Raw genomic sequence first — 12155 nt, 5'->3', positions numbered from 1 at the left:
CAAACTCCGAGTGTCCCATTTGCCAAGTCTCACATGAGAAAAGTGAAGACAGGTCCCACTGGGAAAAGAAGACCTGCTTTCCAAAAGATTTATTACATAAGGGTCATGTTGCATAACATGTGCTCTGCCCAGTAGACTCGACTCCTCCTTGATTCATTCATATTTTGCAAGGTAGCTAATTAATCTCTTTTAAAAGGGGGGGATATGATGGAGGGGAATAAATGAAGGGCCTTGTGTGAATGACTGTACAGCCAGAGTCTTGCTGGAGTTCCGTCTGGGTTCTGTAAGCCAATATTGAACTTGCTTCATAAACAGCCCGGCCAGATACTGTACAGAAATCACTGAGGTTTGTATCCTTTAAGACCTTATATATTAAGGTGAGGTCTGTATCCCCGTGTTCTAACCTGTCAAAATAGAACATTCTTGGTGAGTTGGGAATAACAACCACAAATCCATTTTTGGTTTCAAGTCATTTTAAGATATGCTATCTTATCACCTCAGACCTCACAGTGTGTCCTGGAGAGCGTGCTGTTTTCACCGTGATACCAAAGGCACAGTGAGATTTGGTATTTGATTTAGATTATCCTCATGATTTCCCACATGATACAGAACTTGCTTCATGAAGTCACTTGCTGCTAAGCTTTCAGACCTTTAAGCTTTAGGCATAAAGAGACCACCACCACTTTGAAGTCTTTAGGGGAGAACCATGCATATTTAGAAGTAGCCGACATTTGATACGTAATTTTTCTTATGTGCTATGTATGATGCAAGATATTCTCCACCTAAAGCAAGGGCAGTGCCTTCTTTTTATATCAGGAAGGCAGCCCAGCAGAGTGGTTAAAGTATGGACCCTAGAGCTGGACAGTGTGGCTTTGCCTGCCAGCTCTGCCACTTACCTGCTTTGTGATCTTGAGCAAAATACTTCATTTTCGTGTGCCCTGTTTTCATATCTACAACATGCAGGTAATAGTAAGTTCCTCCCTGACTGTGTTAATTTGCAAGATTGAGTAAATTAATATAGGCATAAAGTGCTTAGAACAGTGTTGGTATAAACAAATGTAACGTGTTAGCCGTTGGTATACAGACCTGCGAAAATGACCAGTAAGCTCTACAGTCGAGGTGGGGAGGGTTCAAAAAACAAGTCTGTTTATCCTTAGTTTAGGATAAGGCTTCACCTGAGTTTGTTTTTACTTCTGTTTTGAGAAAGCACTAACTAGGGTGGCTTCCATCCCTCTGTTCTCTTATATTGTCTGCCTATGAGTCAGTGATCCCATAACATCTGTGGCCAAAGGATCCTCACGTCCCCGTAAATGGAAATGTGCACCACATATTTGGTAGATTGAATAAATACCATATTTCACATATCAAACCCGTGCCAAATGTATGTCAGCCCTATTGTGATAATGATATCTTTATTTTAAATGTCCCTGACTTCATAAGAGCGTCGTGTATAATCAGTGAATACTCATGGGAAAGAAAAGAATAATAATATGTAATGAGCCCTTCAAATCATTCCATGTGTGAAAAGTGTCTTCATACCTGAAAAGGCTGGGGAAATAAAGCCGTTCATTCATTCAAAATCTGTATTGCGTGCCTGTCAGAGGCCTAGCATTGTTCTAGAAGCTGGGAATAAAGCACCTAGAATACAGCTGTTGCTGTCATGGAGACTGCATTGTAGTCAAAGGAGACAGGGAACAAGTAAATAAAACAAGATAATTTTAGAGACAAATAAGTGAATGGAGTAAATAAAATAGAACCACATAATAGAGGAAAAGCCTTGTTAAAGATCTCAGCTGAGACTCAACTGAATTTAGGGTTGAGAGTTCCACACTGAGGGAATAGCAAAGACAAAACCTTTGAGATAAGAATGAATTTGATATGTTCAAGAAAAAGAAAAGAAACTTAGGTCTTGGAAGAGGGAGGGGTCAGCAAGTGGAGGTGATACAAGGTGAGGTTTTGGAAGTAAGCAGAGACTTAATCATGTGGCAACTGTAGGCCATGATAAGGAGATGGATTTTATTCAGAGTGTGGTGGGAAGCCATTATGCCTAGGAGTAACACGTAAGATTTGTATTTTTAAACAGTTTGGCTGCTATGTGGAGACCAAGTATAGGGGAACATAAACACTCCCAGAGAGATCCTTTCAGAGCCATTAGCTGTAGCCCAGATGGACGTTGATGGCTTGGACTAGAAAGTGGCAGTGACGTGGAGAGAAGCAGAAAGACTTGCAATTTATGCTGGAGTACAGACAGGATTTGGTCATAGTCTGGATGTAGGTGGTAAGCAAAAGGGAAAACCAAGGAATCCCATATTTTAAGGTCTTACTTAAGTCCTGCCTTCACAGTGAAACTTCTCCAGCCGTTCTAACTCACTTCTCTTTCCTTTCGGTGGAGCAATTGTTTTTTGAGCTCATATCATAAGGCACAGTTCGAAGTATTTAGGATACTGCTAGTGAACAAAAGAAAGATCCCTGCCCTTCTGAGGTTATGTTCTCTCCTGTACTACTTTTCTCTCTGGGTCTGTAATTCACACTAAATTGTGCGTGTCTTTGTATTCTAGTCTCTAAGTGTTTCAGATATATTCTTTTTGTTCTCCAAATAGTCACCTTCTCAAGGACCAAAGACCCCTGCTTTCAGTTTGTCATGATGTCTAGCTCAGTACTGTGGGAACAAAAGTAACAGTGAAAATATATCTTTTTCATTGATAATTTCTTGTTTATAGACTTGCCTGCCTTAAGTAAATTTGTGAAAATCCAAAATTGCAATTCAGATAATTGGAAAGGCAATCATTTTTCCATTAAAAAGGGATTATTTACTCACTGAAGAGTTACTTTAAAATAACAGACTCCCCTAATGAATGTAATTAAAAGTTTGTTAACAGGCCATTATGTATTTGTCAGGGGATGTGGGTAGAGGAACTGAAGCTACAGTATCAGGGGCCACACAGTCAATTTACAATTAATCCAAAATGAAGACAAAGGAGCTGAAAATTAGAATTGTAACTAAAAAAGAAAATAATTTCTGATTTCTGAAAATGTAAACATACCAACAACTTGATCGAAGATTTTCATTTTCTAAACTTACAATATAAGCGACAATTAAATTCGTTCTTTAACCAGAGCACATTCATCCTGGCAATGAAAAGTAATCATTCTAATATACAAGAAAATTGGCTTCTGGTTACGGCTTTTAGAGTATATCTTAAAATATGAAGAAGAAAACAAATTCATGGTTTGATGTTTTATAAGGAAGATTGAACACTTCATAAACACTCCTAGAATATGGACCCTTTTCATGCCCCCTAGTAGTCACGTTGGCATTGAGGTGCTCTTACCACAACACCTGTCCTATGGGTTAATTAAGCTTTTGACCACAATCCAAGGAATTCAATGAATGTTTATGACTTTATTTATGTGGAACATGCTTCCGAGTTCTAGAATAACTTTAAACCCAAGGTTTAAAGAAAACATCCCCTTTATAAGGGGCCCTTAAAACTTGTTTCTATATTTCTCATCATGTTTCCTCTTTGAAGACCATCATAATTATCAATGGAAAAGAAAGCCTTTCATCAGGTAGTATGCCATAGCACAGTTCATGTGAGAGTGTAGATGCTATTCTCTTTCCTTCATTCGCTCATTCATTCATTCAATAAATTTGTTCAGTGCTTTCTCTGGGCAAGTCACTAGGCAAAAGCAGCAAGTCAGTGTGGTCTCTAACTCAGAAGAGCTTATAGCTTCTTGGGGGGAAAAGACAGATACACAATAGAATGCCTTAAATACTGTAAAAGACTTATTAGTGAAACGTATCGCAGGTTCAAAAGAGAGCAAGATACTTTCTTCTGATGGAAATGGAAAGGCTTCCTGGAAGAGATGGCATTTAAAATGCCACTTGAAGATAGAATATGAAAGGAGACAGAAAGGCAAGGGCATCCTAGGAAGCGTAAGCAAGGTGATAGAACTAAAAAATAAATAAATAAAATAATATAAAGTGTGTATGTATCAGAACCAACCAGTGCTTTGTGTAGTAAAATTTCTAGAGTGACCACTAGGTGTAAGGCACTGCCTAAGAAGCCAGAGTCAGAAAGAAAAGCATTTTGTCCTCATCCCTGGGAAATAGTTCAGTTTAGCACATCTTAAAGGATTTTCAGTTAAGTTTAAGAACTGTGATGGATGCTGAACCGAGATGTTGGGATTGTATTCTATGGCGATGGTTTTGGTGATGGAGATACTATCGCTTATCATATACTGAATCCTTCAGCATTCTGTGCACTTTAGTAAGAATTTACATGTATTAGTTCCTTCTGGTCTCCTCATAAGTGTGTTTATTCCTACTTGTCAGCTGAGAAAATGGGCTTAACAAGTCAATTAATTCGTTGAATGCTGCCCAGCTGGTAGGTAGCAGAGTAGAGATTTGAACAGGTGTACAATATGAGATTGAACAGATGTACAGTATGGGATTGGACAGGTGTACGGTATGGGATTTCAGAGCCTGTATCTCACTAAGGTGAGCAAATGGAAGATATTTGAACAGGAAAGTGATTGATTCAAGCTATCCTCAAGAATTCATTTAACCACAGGGGGGAATATAGTGATTAAAGAATTATGCTAGTGAACAGCTAATGAGGACCTAAATGAAGGTAACAGTAGTGGGTATGAAAAGGTTAAGGAGATGAAAAATGTCATAAAGATAACTAACTTGGGGATCCCTGGGTGGCGCAGCGGTTTGGCGCCTGCCTTTGGCCCAGGGCGCGATCCTGGAGACCCGGGATCGAATCCCACATCAGGCTCCCGGTGCATGGAGCCTGCTTCTCCCTCTGCCTGTGTCTCTGCCTCTCTCTCTCTCTCTCTCTCTCTCTCTCTCTGTGACTATCATAAAAAAATAAAATAAAATAAAATAAAAAATAAAAGATAACTAACTTGGTTCAGGGGCAAGGAAGGGGGAAAGGTCAAATGCAGATTCAAATTTTAGAGTCTATATAACCAGAAAACTCGTGGTACCAGGCTGCAAAATAAAGACCACAAGAGGAGGAATGTCCCTTCTAGGGTTGGGAGGTGGGCTGGGATGACCAGTTGCATTTTGTACAAGTTGAAGTTGAGATGCCAAAGGGATTATACAGGTGAGAGGAGTCCAGCAGGTGTTCAGAAATACAAAAGCTGAGCTTGGAGAAAAGGTATTTAGACATGGAATAAATTCACATTCTTCCAATGGTACAGAGGCCAAGGACTGATAAAGGACTTCAAAACTGTAGTTTTATTAAGATGGAGAAATCAGAAGCCAGATTTATGAAGTGATAGTAAAAAAGCTGAAAAAGGAAGTGTAGGCTATGCTAAAAGGAATTAAAGGAAAATACAGAGTAGTTTATAGACTAAGAAAGTAACAAAATCAGGCAAGGTTTCTTTGTTTTCTTTAAGAATGAACTGACTGAAGAAAGATGGTAACTTATAGAGTAAGATCTTGGAATTGGTGGGGCTGCATTAACTCAAGGGCATGCGTGCCGGGTTAGCCAGGTGAGGGATGGCTGATGCCTCCTTCAGATTCATTCAGTCTCTTGCCACCCCTTTAATGACCACTTAAATGCAACCTCTCTGCTAGGACTTATGCTCTGCCATGGTTTCCCTCATGGAAGCTTAAATGTTCTTTATCACATTCTTCTACCACTCTTGGTACATACATGCACCATGGACCAGTAGTCCTCAACCATCAGTGTGTTTCCAATCCCTTGGAGGGTTGGTTAAAACACAGACTTCTGGGTCCCACTCCCAGAGTTTATAATTCTGCGGTCCGGGATGGAGCCTGGGAATTTGCTTCACTAACAAGTTAGTAGATGATGCAGATGCTTCTGGGTACCACACTTTGTATACCACCGAACTAAACGAAGGACCTGTGGGAGGTATAAATAAAAGGTTTGGGAGTTTGAGGATAGCCTAGTATGCAAGGCCTGGATATGGTCTGGAAAATACTCCAGGAATCAGGCATGATTTAAAGGCAGGCAAAAAAAGAATGGAATAATTTGCCTTGCTCCTTTGAAAGAAAAATACTTCAAAGAAAGTAATAGCATAATCCCTACTGAACACAAAGTTTTCTGAGGTCTAGATTTTTAAATTTAGGTATAGATTTTTAAAAATGAAATAAAAATTAAAAGTGAAAACCACAGCAATGACTATAAGTTTATTTTAATTGGGGGTGGGGGTGGTAAGGGCAGAGGGAGAGAGAATCTTAAGCAGGCTCCACTCCCTGTGTGGAGCCCTCTGTGGGGCTTGATCTCAAGACCCTGAGACCATGACCTGAGCAGGAATCAAGAATCTGATGCTTAACCAACTGAGCCACCCAGGTACCCAATACGAGTTTATTCTAATCATGAACTAAATATTATGTGAGCCAGAAGTGCACAATTGCTATTTGGGGGAAAATAAGTATAGAGCTAGCATGCCACAGTTCCATTTTGAGCGCTATTTTGTTATTATTCGTAACAACTGAGATCATGGGGCCTGACATATGCACAGTTCTAAGAGCTGGTATGGTAATTACCATTTTGATTGCTGCATCTAATTATTCCCTTAGGTTTACCTGTCCCTGATAGTTACCATGCAAATCTGACATAAGCAGATATATCAAATCTCTGAATTTGGGTGAGCGCAATATGCTCTGTACGTCACTAAAGTGTTGGCTGTGGTTGGCAAATGTGCTAAGTTGCGCAACCAAAGGTCCAAAATCCTTTCTGACATTTAAAACATCAGCCATTTCAAGTTTCTTTCATTCAGTCAAATGCTCACTAAGCTAACTCATCAGTGACCATCAGCCTAGCATAAGGGAAACAGCCAATCAGTCATAGCCACACTGTGCAACATGGATATATCAGAAGCCTTATTATGATCACATGATCAGATGCCACTAGGTGCAAAGTGAGATTAGATATATGAGTACATGATGTATCATTTTGGGTCCAAGTTCATTTCACCATGATAATCCTCCCAAATGACTGAAAAATTAGGTTTTTGGCATTGAAAAGCATAAACATCCCTGTTAATGTTATCAACCTCAAATTGTCACCTGCTGTGAATCTTTATTTAAAACCAAAAAATGCGTAAGAAAGGAAAGAAAGAAATTCTTCAGGCCTAATGGTATGCAAATAAACTATTCTGGACTAACAGAATATAGACACAGTTCATATTTTGAGAACACATTCCTTTCTGAAATAAAAAGCAATTTCAAAATAAAGATTTAGTTGCCTACCTAAAAAAAAAAAAAAAAGGAAAAAAATCCCTTTAAGTCTAAGTAAGACCAAAAACTCCAAACTGTTGGGTGCCTGGATGACTCAGTTGGTTAAGCATCTGCCTTCAGCTCAGGTCATGATCTTAGGGTCCTGGGATCAAGTCCACACTGCGCTCCTTGCTCAGCAGGGAGTCTGCTTCTCCCTCTGCCCCTTACCCTTTGCCCCTGCTCTTGCTCTCTCTCTCTCAAATACAGAAATAAAATCTATTTTAAAAAAAGTTTTTAAACTCCAAATTGTTATGATAAATAAGTATTTTGAGAGAGTTGCATTGCTTTGTTGGGCAGGGGAGGTGGGTGTCAGACGATTCGATTTCATTTGTACCTTGGCCAAGTAGTTTCTGAGTAGCTGAGAGCTCTGAGAAAAATTACATGAAAGAAAGTAATTGTCAGCCTTTTAGGATATATTTGGTTCAGTGTCGTCAGAAGGCAGTCTGCCCTCTCCCTGGAATCAAGTTGCAGACACTATCCTCAATAGTAATTAGAGCTAAGCGGCAATTACAGGACGTATGATTTGTTCAGACGCACTGGCCAGCGGCTGTTTCCTAGCACCACATTTCACAGAAGCACCAGGTTGAAATGATGGAATTATTTCTCTCTCAATGTAATGCTTCGTACAGTGCTCGAATGCAGAAGTGAACGTGGACTGTAATCTTAACTACGAAGGTAAGCATTGCCGGGTGATCAGCATTTACACCTCAGGGAACTTTTTCGTGAAGGATGTGACAAAAATGTAAAACAGTTAAAATCAATTTCAGAAGAAGAGAAAAGTAGAATTGGAGCAAATCGAATTTGCTAATTTCACAACTCCCCTGCCCAATAACGTCCCGGTTTTCCTAACTTGTTTTTATTTAGATTGTAATACTGGTTCACTTTGCTAAATAGAATGACGATGTGACTGCTTGCCCACGGTTCCTTTATCTTTTTTCTTTTTGAAGTGTGTCTCAGAATAACTAGGAGGTAAAAATGCAGTTCAGGTTTAATCCAAGTGTTTAGAACCCTCTCTCACTTTTCTCTTGCGAAAGTATATTTAAGCTGATGATTGTACCTATTCAGGAATTCGCATCCAAACGGACAGGATAGTGGCTAGTAGCCTGTCCCCAAATTAGGTGACGTGGGTGGTTTGCACTCTTGTCACCTGATTTTTATGATAAGCACGTTTCAAGCCTTTTTAATGTTTCGTCTAGTTCAAGTCAAAATTCAAGAGTTTCATTGTTTATTTAGACCCTTGGGCATAGAAATCTCTCTGGAAACCAGGTAAGTTTAGCTCCTCAAGTGGGAGTATTGTTTGTTACGAGGATAGATGTAGTTTGTATGTATACAATAGATGCTTGTGAAATTCTCATTTCTGTTTTAATGTTATCACTTTGGGTTTCCCCACCTGAAATTCCTTTTTTTTTTTCAATTTTGCCATTTTTATAACATGAATAAAAATTATTGTTAGGAAAAAACTTAAGAAGTCTTGGCACTAGGTAGATGTTTTTATCTCATGGTCCCCAGTAGGATTTTAGGTGGTTTGGAAAATATGGAAAGAATATCAACTTCTTTTATTCTACCTCATTGGTGAATAAGAGCTGTCAACACTGAGGACTCAGTAGACTCTTGCAAAAAATAATAAATTAAAGCCCAGGAGCCTTAATTTTTCCGAGGTCCTACACACTCTGTGTTGTGGGACTTCTTAGTAGATGTTGTTGCTCGGTGTAGTTATCACAATTAGACTCGTACCTGATTTTGGAAGAAAATCGTTTTCTAGCCCCGGGCCCATTGTTGGCTTCATTCTGTATATTTGCTTTGTCATGGAATCATTTCTCCCCGAGCACCATTTTCTTCATTAGAAAAATGTTGGGAGGATCGATCATGAGCCATGTAACAGGTTAGAAGTTGACTTAGTATGTGTTTAAGCACCTTGTGTTCCTCAACAAAAAGCTATAGTATTTGTATGACCCAAGACACTGATGACAAATTTCTAAATATACCCCTCAATTCTGTGGTGAATTGAAGTTCTTAACTTGCTCTACTCTGTCTCGAGTATGACAGATACAATCATGTGAGTGTATATAAAAACAATCCTCAGTGATTACAACTGACATGACTACTTGAGACATAAGCAGAGATGTGACCTTCATCTCATTGTTTTATCCTGTCACAGGGACAAACTTGTCCTGATACTAGTAAAATCTTGCTATTCATCTTTTGATTTATAGAAGCAAATATTGAAAACAAAATGAATGCTGTGAAAGAAGGCAAATAACAAAGTTTGAGTGCTTTCCAGTTCCCTGGCAGTATTATGGTGAGAGAGAGCAACAGAGACAAAGAGAGTCAAGAGAGACAGACAGGTCCATACACATGCAGAGGTAGGAAGAGATGGAAACAGAGACATGAGAGAGACAAGAGGAGCGAAGCAGAACAGATAAACAGGTGAGAGGGAGGGAGTCTAGGGAGACTGCGGGGGCTGAGAGAGACACAGAGAAAGAAGGTGTTAGAGAAAAAAAAAGACATAGAAGTCAATCAAAGGTTGGAAATAGAGATTGTGCAATTTTGGAACTTTGGGTTCTTTTTTGCATTTTCTTTAACTGGGAACACGCTCTGTCAAATTAAATACATTGAGCCCTAGGTCTGTTACTTTTCCATTTGTGTCCTTTATAGCAAAGGGAGCTTAAAAGGCTGTTTGAAGTTCAGAAGAGACCAAGAGTCAAAACAAATGTTCTTCTAAAAAAAAGTATTTCCATCCCTTTCTTGTCTTATAAAGCAAATCATTGACAAGGAAAATGATGTGTGCTATGATTAAATTCTCTACTTTCCATGAGACACCTTATTAAAACAATCACCATGTCTTTGACTTTTGGTATTCACTGGGGAAGTGAGACCAAGTCATTCGAGAAGCCAAAAAGAAATTCCATAGAAGAAAAACTGGTACAAAGTCAGTATAATGGTATAAGAATAAACATGACACGCAGGGACAGGGGTGATCATTTATGATGAATCACTTCCAACGCAGACAGTCCTTGGGCATTCACTGGAGGGCCTTATCTGACGCTGTTTTGCATTTCACTAGTGCCCCAGAAGCTGCCTGAATGACTTAAAGCAAGTCACCTCAATTTCTAAGATGTCAGGACAATGGCAGATTTCCAAGAAGCCAGGTCAAGGGTTGTTCATTCCACTTAATACCCACTAAAGACCCTTTGGTGTGCGAGCATCCCATAGGTCACCGGACTCCGTGTTTCTCAGGGTAAGGGCGATATCACCTTGTCTCCCAGTTGCCCAGCTCCTTGGTTTGAGGAAATTAGATGTCTTGCTTAACTAAGTTGTTCCCGCTTACATAGTTTTTGCTCTGCTCTACTTCATTCTGTACAGATTTCTACAACATGATTAAAGATAAAAGGGAAGAAACTCATTTTCGGAGTGAGATGTTAGGAACTTCCAAATAGAGATTTAGTGCTAATTCTAGTCTTCTCTGTAAAAGTAAGCCAAACTTAACCACTCTTCCTTCCCTCCTCAAATCACTCTCAACTTCTGCCCCAAGTGAACCTCGCTATCTCCCCATTACTTACAATATTTTCTCACTCCGTTCCTGGCATGGCCAGATTAGTCACCCCATACCAGGTTTCCACGGGGATGAAATGGCAGTTTTCATGCATCCTGACTGCCAAGGGGGAGCCATCTGTGTATTTTCTGGATGGAAATGGCTTCTTGACTGATGGAGGACCAAATGTAGCCTCATCTATGACAGTCACCAGGATTATAATCCAATAGAATTTGTCTTGAATTCTCTATTGTGAGTGCATTATAATATGGAAACTGTGGACTATGTAGGCAAAGGAAAATGGTTTGTATAGCACACTTGTTGCTGCCCTGTTTCTTCCCAAATTGTGCTTTCCAGGAGCCATTACTTTTTTTTTTTTTTTTTTTAACATGAGCAACAACTTTTGAATAGCTTTAAAAGGTTTGGTTAATATTTAAGCTAAGGAAATCTCTCTTCTCTACCAAGGTGGGAGTAGAGAAAACTGGCAGAGTAAATATTAACTCTGTTTCTTTAAATTGAGCAAGCTTCTGGAGGAAAAAAAGTATCTTTTTAAAGGACCATTAAGTAAACCACTATTCCTTTTCCCACCCATTTGGTTCTTAAATGCAAATAGCCAAGTCACTGAATGCAAGAACTGAAATTCTCTGAAACTAGGGGGGCAAAACATTTTGTATCCTGGAGCTAGAATTTATATGTTGACCTCCTGAGTTGCTGCATGCATCCCGCTCAGCCTGGCCCTTTCGTGAGCTGCAGAAGAGAGGCCTAAAGACAGACCCAGAGGCCTCAATGGTATTGCTGCTTTGATCTGCTCCAGTGGAAGGTCAGTTTGCCATAGCTTGGAAAAAAATATGTCTTTTTAGATAGTGTGTTTATTGCAGTTACTGATAAAAACTTCAATGTAAAAATCACCAGCAAATGTATGCATGCCTCCTGCTATGAAGCTATTTGAATTAGTTATGTTGACCTAAACAGTATAGTTGAAAGCAGAGTTTTAATGGGGTTTGTTGTTCTCTTTTTTATTCCATTGGAAATATTGAGAGAATTATTTAAAATGAGGTGTTGTGATCAATCTGCTGTTCTTTAAAATAGATGGAGATGTTAACACTTGGCTGCAGTGCTTTTCTCTTTGATGTAATTTCTTTATTCATATTAATAAAACATTAAAATTAAAATCTCAGTGAAAAATGAATACCTCTAAATTTCAGTCAAAACATGAAAAGAAAACAGACCAAATACAAATCTCTTTAAATTTTTAAAGAAGATCAAGACTTCAACATATGATTCTTGTACATCTTTATATAGACTTAAATATTCAAAGCAGTGTCTCTGGGCAATGGGAACTCTAAATGTGATTATACCATCAGT

At 39.1% G+C, this 12155-nt stretch overlaps 1 protein-coding gene across 7 annotated transcripts in view; it reads left to right on the top strand.

The window, feature by feature from the left end:
- ZNF385B (zinc finger protein 385B) overlaps window positions 1–12155 on the top strand; it is a 369586-nt gene that overhangs the window by 265490 nt on the left and 91941 nt on the right. The window contains exon 1 of one of the 7 annotated variants that reach the window (XM_041721859.1): window positions 7576–7933. The exons of 4 other annotated variants lie outside the window; for them this stretch is intronic. The gene's annotated coding sequence lies outside the window, so the exon portion shown is untranslated. Of the gene's footprint in view, window positions 1–7575; window positions 7934–8186; window positions 8525–11299; window positions 11611–12155 lie in introns of those variants that run through there. 2 more of the 7 variants (XM_041721862.1, XM_041721860.1) reach the window with 2 other exon arrangements.

This window comes from Vulpes lagopus, chromosome 11 (assembly GCF_018345385.1).
Source record: "Vulpes lagopus strain Blue_001 chromosome 11, ASM1834538v1, whole genome shotgun sequence".
Classification (NCBI taxonomy): Eukaryota; Metazoa; Chordata; class Mammalia; order Carnivora; family Canidae; genus Vulpes; species Vulpes lagopus.
Note: the sequence above shows the minus strand (reverse complement) of the source record. Positions and strands in the feature narration are given on the sequence as shown.